Consider the following 15,322-nt stretch of genomic DNA (forward strand, 5'->3'; position numbering starts at 1 on the left):
GTGCCGTGTCCCTCCCAAAGGGACTAAAGCGAAGCTGCCAGCAGTATCCCCGTGAATGGGGATGATCTCATCTCCCAGACGTGCAGAGCTAGGATTATATGAGAACAGAAAATATTTACTGCTGCACCAACTGGGTCCCATATAAAAAAAATGTATGTGTGCAAAAAAAAAAAAAAAAGGAGGGGGAATTAAGTGCATGCTAGTCATTTAGGGTGGAATTTCCATGCATTGATCACTCACCTTTTAGGGATCCCACACATCAACCAACCATTGTCATCCTATTATTTTCCCTGCAGTCTTTGCACGGGCTCCTGTAGATTCCTTGTTTATTGAGCATTCATTCATTCATTCATTCTGATTTGCTTGCAGGCAGGTTAAACGACAATGACAAATCATATATAAATTGTATATATCTTCCTCTTCACTGGTCATTTATCCCACACATTTTTACTGCGTTTCCCCATCAGGTCCCACAAAAGGTCTGGGTTTTTTCCCCTTTAAAAGTTGATTTGTTACAGCAAAGCAACAGAAGGCTCTAATCTGCTTTAATTGCACGAACCTAAATTTCCGGATGCAATTGAATCCCTCCAGCAAAATACTGACAGTCTGGAGATGGCAAAAAAAGTCGTCTGACTTTCCTCCTAGCACAATCTCCACAGGTGTAGATATTATACTTCCATGTTTTTTAAAAAGGGCAGGGTTTGGACTTCCAGACTGCCAAACATTTGCACGGATCTCTTGCCCAGTCAAGTCAGCGTATGACTGTTTACCTTCCTAACCCACCGCAAAGAATGTGATAAATAGCAATGGCGCCATAGCACTCTTGGGCAACAAAATAACTTAATAAAAAAAAAAGTAATGCCTTTTACTATAAAAAAGTGACCGAAAACTAAAGACGAAAGCACAAGATAACAACTACTACACAAATTCTGTGAAAATAAGCCAGGATGATTGCTCAACATCCACGTCATCAAAAAGCAGTTGCGGTCAGCGGCATAATGAGCAGATGAACCTATCTCAAATCTTTATAACCTTAGCAGTGGGCACAGTTTTATGATCCAGTTTATTTTCTTTTGATCGAACTTTTAATTAGTGCTCTGCTAAAACACTTTTCTGGCTTGCCTCATCCAGTCACGACCATCAACCAGGTTGCTGAAATGCTGCTGACCGGAAAAGACACCAAATACGGTGGTACCTTGGGGTGCGAAGGGATCTGTTCCGGAGCCCCGTTCTCATCCTGAATGGAACGTAAGACGCGATGGCGCATCTGCGCGTGACGTCATTTTGAGCGTCTGCACATGTGCGAGCGGCGAAACCCGGAAGTAACGTGCTCCGTTACTTCTGGGTTGCCATGGAGCGCAACCCGAAAGTGCTCAACCTGAAGCACATTCAACTCGAGGTATGACTGTACTTCTTTCTTTCATAAAGCTATTTTGTAAAAAAAAAATAATACTGTGTCCATATGGGTTTTAACTGGCATTCAGCAGGGATTAAGCTGTTCCCTTGTTTTAAATGGCATTGGGTTGGGTTGATAATGTACTGTGGTTGATATATTTTAGTGTTATGGTTGATATCCTTTATTATGTAATGATGATTTTTGTGCAATATACCGTATTTTTCTCTCTATAACACTCACATTTTCTCTCCTAAAAAGTAAGGGGAAATGTCTGTGTGTGTTATTGAGCGAATGTGTGGTCCCTGGAGCTGACTGGCCCGAGTACAGGGGCAAAAATCAGGCAAAAATCAGATTGCGGAGGAGGGAAGGCTAAAGAGAGGAGGTTGCTGCTTTCCTGCATTCTGCCTCAGGGTCTTACTGCCCACTGTTTTCGCTAGGAGCGCAGCTGACAGCCGCCACCACCACCTCCTCTCTGTGCTCCGCTGCTGCTGCTGTGTCCAGCATCGCAGGCAGTCAGAAAATGCAGGTGGGAGAGAGAGAGAAAGAGAGGGGGGGCTGGCTTAGGTGGGTGGGTGGGAACTTTTGCCTTCCTTTCCTCCCCCCCCCCCCCGTTAAACCCCTCTCCTGCATTGTTAGCCAGCTGCTTCTCCGCACACCCCTCTCATGCTCCTTGTCCCTTCTGTGTTTTTCCTTCCCTCCCCACTTAAAACGTGGTTACAAAGCACAGATCCACATGGATCCTCAGGATCTTTGCATTGGGTCACCCCAAATTCACCATCAGATCACATTACATGTCCATGGCTACAGCCTGCACCAAAAAAAATCACGCACCCACTGTTGCCTTGGGCTGCAATGGTGCAAAAACGTGGTTACAAAGCATGGATCCACATGGATCCTCAGGATCTTTGCATTGGGTCACCCCAAATTCACCATCAGATCACATAGCATGTCCATGGCTACAGCCTGCACCAAAAAAATCACGCACCCACTGTTGCCTGGGGCCACAATGGTGCAAAAACGTGGTTACAAAGCACAGATCCACATGGATTCTCAGGATTTTTGAATTGGGCTACCCCAAACTCACTGTCAAATCACATGTCTGTGGCCACAGCATGAAGCACAAAAATGATACATCCACTGTTTCACTCAGAATTTTTTTTCTTGTTTTCCTCCTCTAAAAACTATGTGCGTGTTATGGTCAGGTGCGTGTTATCGAGCGAAAAATACGGTATTTTGCATGTCCCTTGATTTGCAGTTGTATTTTAGTATCTTACAGAAGCTGCCTTGTGAAGGGATTTACTCCAGAAAAGCATCCGATAAATATTGTAGGTCTTCATTTATATATTTTCTGTATTCAGCGTTGCTGTTCTCAACATATTGAAACCATCCGTGACATATAAGATGACAGAAACATAATCTAAAACACAATGCTGCATCTATAAAAAAGGGAAAAGGTACATCCACTAGCATTTAGCAACAGCAACCATTTAGCAACAGCAACACGGTTTTATCTACAAGTTGTCACCTGGACCTAAAAAAGTGCACCTAAATAAAGTTTATGTGTCTGTGGGCTTTACTTATTTCCACCAATGTTGTATGTTATGCTAGGGCAGCTGATGGGCAGGAGGTGGGGACTTTGACCACAGTGGGAGGCCTGGGAAGTTGTGATGAGGCCATGGGTTGACTGTTCTGATCAGTCCATAGCAGATGCCAGCAAGGCAGCACCATGGAGAGCTCCTAGTGAGCCACTTACTCCAGGGTGGACTGGGGCCTTATGATCCCCTCTACCCCTTCCCAAGCTCGTCCTTCCTGGCTGGAGAATATGAATTCTTAATGGACCATCCATCTGGCCTGAAGCAAGCACTTTCCTACCTGTGGCCTCCCACCTGACATGTTGTTTGCAATGTTTGGGCAGGCATAGTAGTGCAAGAGATACCTGACCCCTGAAGGAAATCGGGCCTGGGAGGAAGGTGTCCACAAAGGTCCTGGCTCAGGTTCCACAAGTTCCTGAACCACCAGCCTGAGGTTCAGAATCAGGAACATCAGAAAGCCAGTATGGTATAGCAGTTAGAGTGCTGGACTAGGGACCTGGGAGACCAGGGTTCAAATCCCCCCTTCAGCCATGAAGCTCTTTGGGTGACCTTGGGCCAGTGGTGGACCTACATTTGCGGGGGTGGGGTGGACCTGAAGCTTGAACTGATATGGGGGCCCCTTTGCAACCAGCAATGAGGTCTGGGCAACCACTGTTGTCTTCTTCAGTGGGTTTGTTCCATGACAGGTCACCATAATTATTATTTTTAAAAAATTAGCTGCTGCATCTCAGGTTTTGATTAAAATTGCTATACTTGATTATCTCACATGTCAAAGGCACTAGTGTGAATTTAAAAATTCCTGCGCCTTAGAGTTTGAGTTAAAGCTCAGTTGGTAGAGCATGAGACTCTTAATCTCAGGGTCAGGGATTCAAGCACCATGTGGAATGAAATATTGGACTAGGTGGTCCTTGTGGTTCCTTCCGACTATTCTATGGTTCTATGGGGGAATGAAAATTAGGGAAATGTTATATGCATGCATGGTGCACTTTTTAAAGCTTCTGCTTCAAGATCTCCAGCAAGGGAGAACCCACCACCCCTCTGAGTGTCTGATTCCATTACCAGGTTCCTCTTCTCATCAAGAAGTTTCTCTGAATCTTCAGCCAAACTCTGGCCTCTTGTAGCTTAAGCCTATTAGAGAAAGTCCTATTAGAGTTAGTTCCCCTCCAGGAAAGTGGAAAACAAATATTTGCCGCCTTCTGTGTGGCAACCCTTTGGGAACTTGAAGAGTCCTCTCATGCCCCTCTTCGGTCATCTCTCCTGCAGACTAAGCAACCCCAGCTCCTTCCATGGTTCCTCAGAGGACTCGGGAGCTATGGTGCAGCCTAAAATAACATTTGGCTTGTTTGCTGGTCAGCTTCTCCTGAAGAGCTTGTTATTTCTTCCCAGCGAATCTGTTCCTAGAAGGAGAGTAAGTCTCCCTCTTCTCTGCACAACTCCTGGGCTCTCTCATTAGCTGTTTACAGTAGAGCCTGGAAAACGTCCCAGCTTGTCAGTCTAATTCCCAGTGACCTCGTTTCAGGATGTCTCCCTCTGCAACCAAGTTTCTGATTAGTTAGGGTTTGTTTCCACACTTCCTTGCATTACATGCCCCCATGCCCCATCACCAAGAAGACCTCCTGTCTTTTCTGCTCCAGTCCCTCTTCAAGTGTTTTTGTTCATTGCTATGTCCCTTGAACCTGGAAAGGCAAATTGAAGTCATGGTTACCTGTTGATCAAGGGCTACCTCACAGAGATAAGTGGATTAAGAATCGTTAACCTCTCTGAATTGTTAGCGAGTTTGGCTGCTAAAGTCCACCTGAGCAAGGCCCTGATTCTTACCTGCTACGTGCATGTAGTTTGCTGGTTATATTTGTTCGCCCAGGACCCTTCACAACATCCACCAAGGCAAGCAACTGCAAAAGGCCACACTTTGCTGTCAGCTGCTAGTTGCATGCCCATTATAGAGGGAACAAAACTGGGAATGAGTTAGGGTGGGAGTTGGGGAGTGGGGCCTGGCTGCAAATTAAAAACAGCAGCAATGGCAACAACGAAGCAAGCCTCAACTCTCTAGTTAGCTCAGAACGAAGGAAGGACACCATTAAATTATGATGTGCAATGCAACCTCAGGCTGACTAATAAAGTCAGAGAGGTTTTATTGTAAGTTTTAATTCACGTTGCGTTAAACAAACCAGCAATGGTAGGTGAGCATTTCAAATTACAAAGAGAAAAAGGAATGGAGTCATGACAGATTTATCTAGTTTTCAGTCTCATCACTTGAGACTAGGCATATTTATTCAGAAGTAAACCCCATTAAGTTCAATGGAGCATATTCCTAAAGAAGTGTGCATTGCATGTGTCACTGAAAATATCTAGAAGACTTATTAAACATGGGACTTATGACTAAGTAAACGTGCTTAGGATTCTGCTGCTACAGAAATAACTTTGCTCATCCTGTGGCTCTTTTGCTGAGAAATAAGTGATGGTCCAATTGCTTAAGGGCTATTGCATTCAATTTCCCCTCCTATTTTTGGTAAGAAATTCCAAGTACCTTTTTAAACAGTCAAGCAAACCATTTCCCAATGATATGGACTGAAAGATTCTTAGGTAGTCTCAAGATGAAGGATATATAGCTTATCTCAACAGAGCTCGGAGGAGAAGGGAGAGTTGACTCCCTGAATTACAAGCTCAAAAGGCATTTCCAGGCCAAACATTAATATAGTTGTTGCAGATATAATACAGAATGGCAATGCCCATTGTGAAATCCCTCTGATCCCATGCATGCATTCACTGAAATAATAAAACTTCCAAGTAAGAGCGTTAGGATTGTAAGCAACTTGACTTGGCAGCAAAAATCCAATTTGGAGTCGCAGCTCCACAAATTCATTTCCTGGATCATGGCACCTGCATTTGTGGTTTTGAGTCCATTTTGCTTTTTTGCTTCGGTGACCTCCTGGCTCTTGATTTCAATTGACAATGTCATCTGAGGACTGTGAATGCTTGAAACCAATTTACCTTACTGTAAAAGAAGAAGAGAGGAGAGCTATTCTGGTTGTGCTCTTTCTTCCTGTATTTGTAATACCATTAACCAGAACTAAGCAGGGCAGAATAATGATTTCACTGATTACATGCCTTGGTTTGTTTGTTTTTTGTAAATCCAGCATTATGCCTGACCAGGGAGCATTTTGACCATGGCCTCATAGCACTGATTCATGTCCAATGCATCCCCCACTGTGAGCTAAAATTATTCTGTTGCCCTTCTCTCTTTGACTCTCCTGCCCCACTGCTGTGCTCCCCTCACCAATCCAGTATTTGTGCCCGTTGCTTGCAGTTCAGCCCCCATGCGAATCTCTTACATGAGTCATGATTTATTTATATTGACCCAGTTTTTCTCATTTATGAAAAGGTATTTATGCTAGGGGTTTTAATCCTGCTGTTATCTTCTCAAGAATCCAAGATCCCTCTTAGGTTTGTACCAGCCACAAATTTGATCAGCCCAATCTCCAGTCTACATTCCTTGACACTAATGAATGAGGATATTGAACAGCAGCGGACCAGTAAATGAACTTCTGCGGAAACCTGGTGCAGGAACCAACCTCCAGCTGGGCTCGTTTTGCTGTTGGTTGCTGAGGAGCAGGAGCAAAGCAGCACCGGGGATGCTGAGTCATCCTTGAGTCATCAGCTCCTAAAACCATAGGTCAACCAAGGGACAAAGACTTAACAGCACTGCAAAGTTGAGCAGAGTGTTTGGTACATTTCAACAGCTGGGGATTTTGTGGTACAGTGGTACCTCAGGTTACATACGCTTCAAGTTACATACGCTTCAGGTTACAGACTCCGCTAACCCAGAACTAGTGCTTCAGGTTAAGAACTTTGCTTCAGGATGAGAACAGAAATCATGCTCCAGCAGCATGGCAGCAGCAGGAGGCCCCATTAGCTAAAGTGGTGCTTCAGGTTAAGAACTGTTTCAGGTTAAGAACGGACCTCCGGAATGAATTAACCTGAGGTACCACTGTATATACCAGCCCTATCCAAGTCTGTAATTCTTAGGGGAGAAATAGGGAATGCGCCTGTAGCAGCTAACATGGGAGCAATATGGAGCTGTTGCTAAAGGTAAAGGGACCCCTGACCATTAGGTCCAGTCGTGGCCGACTCTGGGGTTGCAGCGCTCATCTCACTTTACTGGCCGAGGGAGCCGGTGTACATCTTCCGGGTCATGTGGCCAGCATGACTAAGCTGCTTCTGGCGAACCAGAGCAGCGCACGGAAACACCGTTTACCTTCCTGCCAGAACGGTACCTATTTATCTACTTGCACTTTGATGTGCTTTCAAACTGCTAGGTTGGCAGGAGCTGGGACTGAGCAATGGGAGCTCACCCCATTGGGGGGTGATTTGAACCACCAACCTGATCGGCAAGCCCTAGGCTCTGTGGTTTAACCCACAGTGCCACCCGCTACCCATTCACAAAGCAGTTCCATCATGCAGCACATAGTTAAGCCATGGAAGTTACTCAGGTAGGAGGCAGTGATGACCACCAACTTGGATAGCTCAGTAAGTAGAGCACAAGACTCTTAATTTCAGGGTCATGTGTTCAAGCCGCATGTTGAGCAAAAGATTCCTGCAGGAGCTTCCCTCAGAGTCCTTTCCAACTCGACAAATCTATGACAATTCCACAAATAAATCAGAACAAATGTTCAATAAGGACCAGGCATAGTCTAAGCTTCAGGCAAGCAGTTCAAGACAAATCTCGCTCAATAGGTTGTCTGGAGAAGCCCACAGCAGCCTACAATCAATTTGTAACAATTATAACGATAATTGCAGGGAATTCCTTGCTTTGTCAAAATGATGGGCTCAAAACAGGCCTCATTATGAGACTCCAGCAGTACTTTCCAGCATCCATTTGAATACCTCCAAAAAAATGTTCTGGGTACAGATGGCCATTGACATCTTCCATTTGACAACGAACTTACCATGTGCATATAACCATCTGCTGATGTGGCAAAATCTTCTTTACCACTTGGCAGGATGAGAGAGATGACTAAGCGCCCCAGGGAGAGAGCAAACACCCCAAGGTCATTAGGTCACTTCAGCTCCGTCCTGCCAAATAGGAAAGCACAGCGCCAAACAGATGACCAAGCTGCTACCCCAAGGAGAGGGAGTTTCCTCTTGCATCTTTGCTGTGCTGCCTAGGGGGTGATGGGCTGGATATGGGCCAGTAAACTGGGGGAGGGGGAACCCTCATAAAATACAGAGGTTTTATGTGTCCCAGGTCCTCATGTCTGAGAGGTGGGGAGATGGCCTGCTACGGACAGGATTACTATCCCCTGGAAGCAGCAGGTCTGCAGTGTTGAAGTGCTCCTATCACTGACTGGAGGTTCAAGTGACTTGCAATGCCTTTTTCCAATTACAGCTGGTTCTCCAGCTACAGCCCCTGTTGGACGGAGGTGACTTGGCCCCTGTGCTCCATGCTCTGGAAACTTCTAGGTTAGGTTTTTATAATGTGTTCTGCAGGAGGCTGTCCTTGAAGATGACTCACTTGGTCCAAAATGCAGCAGCTAGATTACTGGCTGGGGTTCTTCTCAGATCTCATGGAACTCCTGTTTTAAAGCAGATGTGATGGTTGCCAGTTCGTTTCCCGGCCTAGTTCAAGGCTTAAAGCCCCAAACAACTCGGGTCTCAAATACAGGAAAGACCTTGTCCTCTCCTACAGACCCTCTCAGGTGCTAAGATTGGTGGAGGGTGCCTACCTGGTTGTTTGCCACCCTCAGAAGCTCAGGCAGGAGTGGGCAAGAGAGATCATTCTCGGTGGCAGCTCCTAAGTGGTGAAACTTTCCACAGAGGTAGGCGTGTCTGTCCCCTTCATTATACAGCCTCCTACTGACTCAGACCCTTGGCCCATCTAGCTCAATACTGTAGACACTGGCAGGCAGCTGCTCTCAATAATTTTGGACAAGGAGTCTCTCCTAGCCCTAACCGGAGAGGCCAGGAATTGAGCCAGATTGGTTGTTCTTCCACTGAGCTATGACCCTTCCTGTAAAGAAGCTTGCACGAAGTAGCTCCCATTCTTGTCCTCCATTTTGGCCTCTCATGGCTGCTGTGCTGTTTACTGAAGTAGATGAGTTCTTTCACTGGGCAGGGCCCAGATACACTCAGATTTTTCCTTCCTTGAATGCATGGTAATCTGCTTTAAAAAAAATGCTTCGGGTACTGCCTAGATGTTGTAGAAACCTTGTGTTGATCACAACCACTATGGGATAGAGATATCATCTGAAAGTATCCATCACTGAAACACACACAGACGCACACACATTGAAGAAGTGAAGAAATGATTGAGGGCTCTGTGAATTGCAGATGTCGGGGCACTAACATAAATTTCCTCTGTTTGCTTGTCAAGCCTTTTGGTTAGCTCATTAGGTTGTCAGGACTCCGCATCTTTCCTGAGATATGAAAATAAAACAGACATTGGCATGCAAAAGCCTTTTTGGTGGTTGAGCTGACTCCAGCCTCCAGAGTTTGAGATGACTCAGAAGTTTGCGGGGGGGGGGGGAGGGAGTGTGAGCACATTGTGGTTAAAAAACAAAGATCGGTCCAGACATAGACGTCTCCCCCCACCAACCCCCTGCAAAACCTAATGGCGTATTTGCAGATTTCTGTTTTCCCTTCTTGTGGTTATTGCTTATCAGAGAGGGATGCAGTGCACAGAGGGGTGACTAAGCTGAGAGCTGAGAGCAGCTTAGCATGGCTCCTGCCGGCTTGTGCAAGGCTTTCTTCTATCCATTTAGGATCTAGGTCTGGGAAGATATTTAACTGCATAGTAGACACATTGACTTTCAGAAAACTGTTGACAGAGAAACATGACTTGAAATGGCCATGAGATCACTAGAGAAATATGTCATATTTGGGAAGGTGGAGATTATTTTGACCGTATTGTTTGATCACAAGCCTTCACACACTATGGTATCAAAATCACCATCGTCATAACAAAGATGATTCTCAATGCCCCACATCTGCCCGCCTGTTCCCTCCTTGCAAACTGCTTTGTCAGCATGGGCAGAAGAGGAACCCAGCAGTTATCACAGAATAAGAGGAAGGTAATAGACTGCAGTTACAGATCATGCAACCCTCCATCTATGAAACAGCCCTCACCTTGTGGGTACAAATTACTGCTCCAAGAAGCCATCAGAACCTATGTGGTAGCTGCAGCCATTGTACCAATCCTCCCTCTCATCTCACACCTATTTGCATGTGTAGCAACCAAGACTACTGTGCCTGACAGATTCAGAAGCAGAATTCAGAATTCGGGTATGAATATTGGCATGCAGAGGAGAGCCTCTCACTAGCCCTCTCATTCAACTCCAGCCTATGTCTGCTGCCAAATATCCATCCGTATCACTATCATTGTGTGGATATCTCATTAGAAATCATCATTATTCATTCACAGGCAAACTTTGGAGGAACTTCTGCAAGAGACAGTTCCTTCAGCCCACAGATCCTTGAGCAAATCTCAGCATGTATTCATCCAGAATTGAGGGTCACACTATTAGTTTGGATAGCACTAATTGCACACTGGGAGAAGGGGAAAACCAGGGCCCTGCACCCCCCCCAAGATGATCAGCACCATCACCTGATGGGAAGGTGAGAAAGAAGCGCTTTGCCAACCCCATCTGCAGCTCTTCCTAAAGGACTGGGCATAGAGCTGGCAACACCTTCTTGTGCTGTGGTTCCCAAGTTCCAGCCAGCTGGTTTTCAGGCACTTGGGAACCCCATGCACAGCATTTTGACGGGTGTGATGCCAAGTGATTGACAGGTGGGTTGCCCTGCCCGCCTGTCAAAGTCAATCCACAGGGTAGCCAAAAAAGGTTCCCCCACCCGGGTTAAAAGCTGTGTGCTGCCCCCCATACCTGATCCAGCACAGATCACCAAACCCAGGCAGTGGCTGTTGGATTTCTTAAATTCTTGTGAGCTGTGTGTCTAAAAGCTAATCCAGAGGGCAATCTGAGGGAGTCTTCATTCCGTTCATTGATCAGCCATGCCGGGTAAGGGCGGAAGCTCTTGCATCTACCCCTTTTGGGCTCCCTTTTAGCAAGGCCAAACATTAATATCTTTATTCTCCCAGCCATCGCATCTCTTCGTTTTCTATTGCAGGAGAGGCCACGACTCCATGAGGAGACTGCAGACACTAAGCGCCTTAGACAGAAACAGACCGTCATCTTTTTCAACTAAGTGGTGTTTCCGCACTCCCTGGGTCTGGTGAGCAGATAACATCTCAAGAGTGTCTGCTTTTCCATGCAGAGGCTCATCTGTGCAGGAGGCAAATTTCTCCAGCTGTCCCACTTTTTCTTTTTCAGGGAGGAGAATCAAGCACATCGTACCCCTCTGGATAAGGCCGGCTATGTAAACCCCTCGGCTTACATGTGATGTTATCTGCATGATGCAAGAAAGGAGCTCTCCGCTTTTGGCATCCATGAAAAACTTGAATACTCCGGGCCAGAAAACACTGAAGTTTTCAGGGTGGGTTCCAGGTTTCAGGGGCAAAGTGAGAGTCAGTGCAATGACTCCTGGGTTTAACTAGCCACCAGTGAAGTTTTCCACTGTGGTTTAACATCCAACCCCTCTTCCCAGGGAACCCTGGGAATTGTTAATCTGTGAGGGGAAGTGTGGGGGGAGGGAGGTCTCCTATCAACTCCCAGCACCCTTAATAAACTACAGCTCCCAGCATTCTTTGGGGGGAAGTCATGACAGGTTAAAGTGGTAGCGTAGCACTTCCAATGCATGGCGTGAATGTGGCCATTGTGTCTTTTTAAAAGCGTACCTGCTTTCTGACCCAGGGCAGTCTCTAGATTTTACTCCCCTACACTGCGAAATGGAAAAAAAATAAGCTGTTTAATTTGGCAGAGATTAATTATTATGGGAAGGGCATAAAGCAGGCTGTTGTGGGTGGGGGAGACGCTGGAGGGGGCACATGGCTGGCAAATTGGGGGCTGGGGAAGAGAAGTGAATGAAGCTCGGAGGTACAATGTCTCATGCAGAAATTGGTTTTATTTTTAGCCTCCCAAGCCCTGGCTCCACCATGGTTTCTTAATTACCATATTATTTTGCTGCTCAATGAAACCCAGATGGCTGTTCTGTGCTGTGGGCCAAGAATTTAATAGGGCTTCATGTATGGTGGTACATCACAGAAATAAAAACATGGAAATTATTTTTTAAAGAACAGCAGCCCTGCTGGAACGATACTGAGTGGCCCGGGGCCAATGGGTGCATTCTGGGCAATGATGGAACGTTTTCGCTCTGAGCAGGCTTCTTAATGGCAGAGATGTATGTTGGAGGAGCTGCCGTGAGCCTAAACATAATGTTTAGAGTCCCCCTTGGCGCTGTGACAGGCTCCTTGGCCAGGAGGCACCTCATCAAAGCTATCAAAAAGGGTGGGGGAGGAAGTTGGAAAGGCCCCAGGGAGACACCCAAAGCATTTTCCAAAATGGCAGGGTGCTGGTACAGGGACATAAAGGTTGCCATGTGGTGCAGCAGTTAGAAAAGGTGTGAGGAACCTTTTGCCTTCCAGATGTTGCTGAACCACAACTTCCATCAACCCTTGACACGGGCTTGCTGGGGCTGATGGGAGTTGTAGTTCAGTGACATCCAGAGAATCACACTTTCCCCACTCTTGAACGTTGGACTTGGCAGACCCTGGCTCAAATTCCCACTCAGTCATACGAAACCCACTTGATCTAGCATGTTCTGGGTGAGCAGACATAACCCACCTTCGAGTTAGTATGCTATAATGTTGTTATGGCAAAATAAGTTTCTGCTGGTTCTCACCCACTTTCTCAGATGCCCACAAACAGCTGAATTAGTCTTGGGGGTGGGGGACAGACAGACTAAACTCTCTAGTAGAGCTGTCAGCCAATTGCAGCATTTTTGCCAATTAACTGCTTTCGAAGAGTTGCAATAAATGACTGTGGAAAACCTTAATTGGTGGGATTAATTTAAGCTAATTGCAGAACACAAGGAAGTGGGGCAGATGTCCCTGACAACAGGTTTTAGTGTGGAAAACATTGTTGCAAACAACAAAACAAAAACACAGCCTGGGCCAGCTCAGCTCCACTTCCTCCCTGCCTCTGGAAAGCTCTGTAAAGGAATTCTAAGATGAATTCGACAACACCAGCAGGAATCCTGAGCGAGACCTTCACACCAGTAGAGTCACACCGTTGTCACTCTGCAGGTGGAGGCTGCCAGGAGACCAGCAGGGCTGGGCAGTGGGACACACATACATACACACACACACCAGCCCAGCACAAAAGGCGTTTTGTTATTCCCTAATGTGCCACAAGAATCTTGGTTCTTTTTGCTGAGATGGACAAACAAGGCCACCCCTTTGGAAACCCTTGCAAACAATTTAACCAAGAGCATCTCTTAATTTGGTCAATCGCCAACTAACCAGTAGGGACAAGGGGGAAGGAATGCAGGAGAAACAGGTGTCTGCAGTTATTTTCCTCTGCTCACCAGAGCTTTTATGTGCCCAGGGGTTTGGCAGCCATTACATGCAACAACCCTGAGTGTGAAACCATACCTTCAATCCTTGGCTGCCTCCTGAGTTGTCCCTGTATGATCTCATTCAGCCACATTTTTAAGCATTTGCTTTAAGAATCTTAGAGGTGGTCCACCAGGTGTAATGGATGAAGATGTGAGAGAGAGCCAGTGTGGTGTAGTGGTTAAGAGTGGTGGACTCGTAATCTGGGGAACCGGGTTTGCGTCTCTGCTCCTCCACATGCAGCTGCTGGGTGACCTTGGGCCAGTCACACTTCTTGAAGTCTCTCAGCCCCACTCACCTCACAGAGTGTTTGTTGTGGGGGAGGAAGGGAAAGGAGACTGTTAGCCGCTTTGAGACTCCTTCGGGTAGTGATAAGGCGGGATATAAAATCGAAACTCTTCTTTTTCTTCTTCTTTGTATCCCCTAGCAATAGGGATTCCATGAGCAGGGAGGGACTTCCTTCCTTCCTTCCTTTGCTTGAGAAAGATTTCCACCAACACCCTCCATCTAACGTCCAACTCTACATGAGAGGTTTTGGAACTGGCAGGTAACGCCTCCAAGGATCTCAAGGTAAAACGTATCACTCCTCGTCATTTGCAGCTTGCTATTCGTAGTGATGAGGAATTGGATTCCCTTATTAAAGCTACTATTGCTGGGGGAGGTGTAATTCCTCACATCCACAAGTCTCTGACTGGAAAGAAGGGGCAGCAGAAAACTGCATAGAGAGGAGTTTTAAACAGCCCTCTTCCTCCCTGTCATTGTACTGTAACTGGGACAGAAGAAATATGGGGGTATGCAGATTTTTTTTTAAAAAAAAAGTTAAATGGAAGAGCATAGACAAATGACTGTAGACTTAAAACATTTGTATGTTCTTTAGATTCAAAGTTTGACACAAAAGTACCTTGTTATGCAGCAGCAATTTATGTGTTGATTGGCTAGGTTTCTCCCATGTGTTTTATACAAAAATGGAACTGATAAAACCAATTTATTTTTTACAAAAAGGGGGAGGGGGAAGAAAAGTGAAAAGCAACCATCTATTCCTGTGCTGAAAACGCTTGACAACAATTCTAAATATAAAAGGGGAAACCAAACAAAAGGGTCTATTTCTCAAAAGAAAGCAGGTGACATCATGAAGGCACATAAAAGAACAAAAAGCAGTCCAGAAAATTACACATCACCCTTTCAGTCCCCCTCCCACAAGAGCTTAATTTAACCATTGTTATTATAATTCAAGCATGAGCTCAACTGCTGTCATTTTACGGTCGAGGCTCAAGCATCCACTGATGTTAAAGACAGGGAGGAAGAGCACAAATATCACAGCTGGTCAGAAACCAAGTAGAAGTCATGAGTCTAGACAGACCACAAGCAGCCCAAACAATGCACAGCAAGCGCACTGGACCCACCTCAGATCACCCGTCTGTCTTTGCTGTGCTCTATTTAGGCATGGCACCACCTAGATAACACATTTTAAAATAATGCTACATTTCAGAAAGCTCCTCCTCCCATTCCGTAGAAATGTGTATGATTTGTGTTGGTGTATAATTGTATGGGGTAGGATCCAAAGAACCACACAGTTGTGCTCCAAATGCTCAGGGGTGCTCTGGAGTCATGCACTGTGCATGCCACAGACACAGCCAACCATTTTGGAAAATGAACATAAGTTCCGTGATATGGTACAAAGGAAGCTGCCTTATACCAAAATAGACTACTGGCCCATCAAGCTCAGGGGTGTCTAGGGTTTCAGGTAGGGATATTTCCCAGCCCTTTCAGGAGATGCCAGGATCAAGCCTGCCTGCAAAACTGATTTACAGCCCTTCCTGTCCTCCCACA

Source organism: Podarcis raffonei, chromosome 5 (assembly GCF_027172205.1).
Source record: "Podarcis raffonei isolate rPodRaf1 chromosome 5, rPodRaf1.pri, whole genome shotgun sequence".
Lineage (NCBI taxonomy): Eukaryota > Metazoa > Chordata > Lepidosauria > Squamata > Lacertidae > Podarcis > Podarcis raffonei.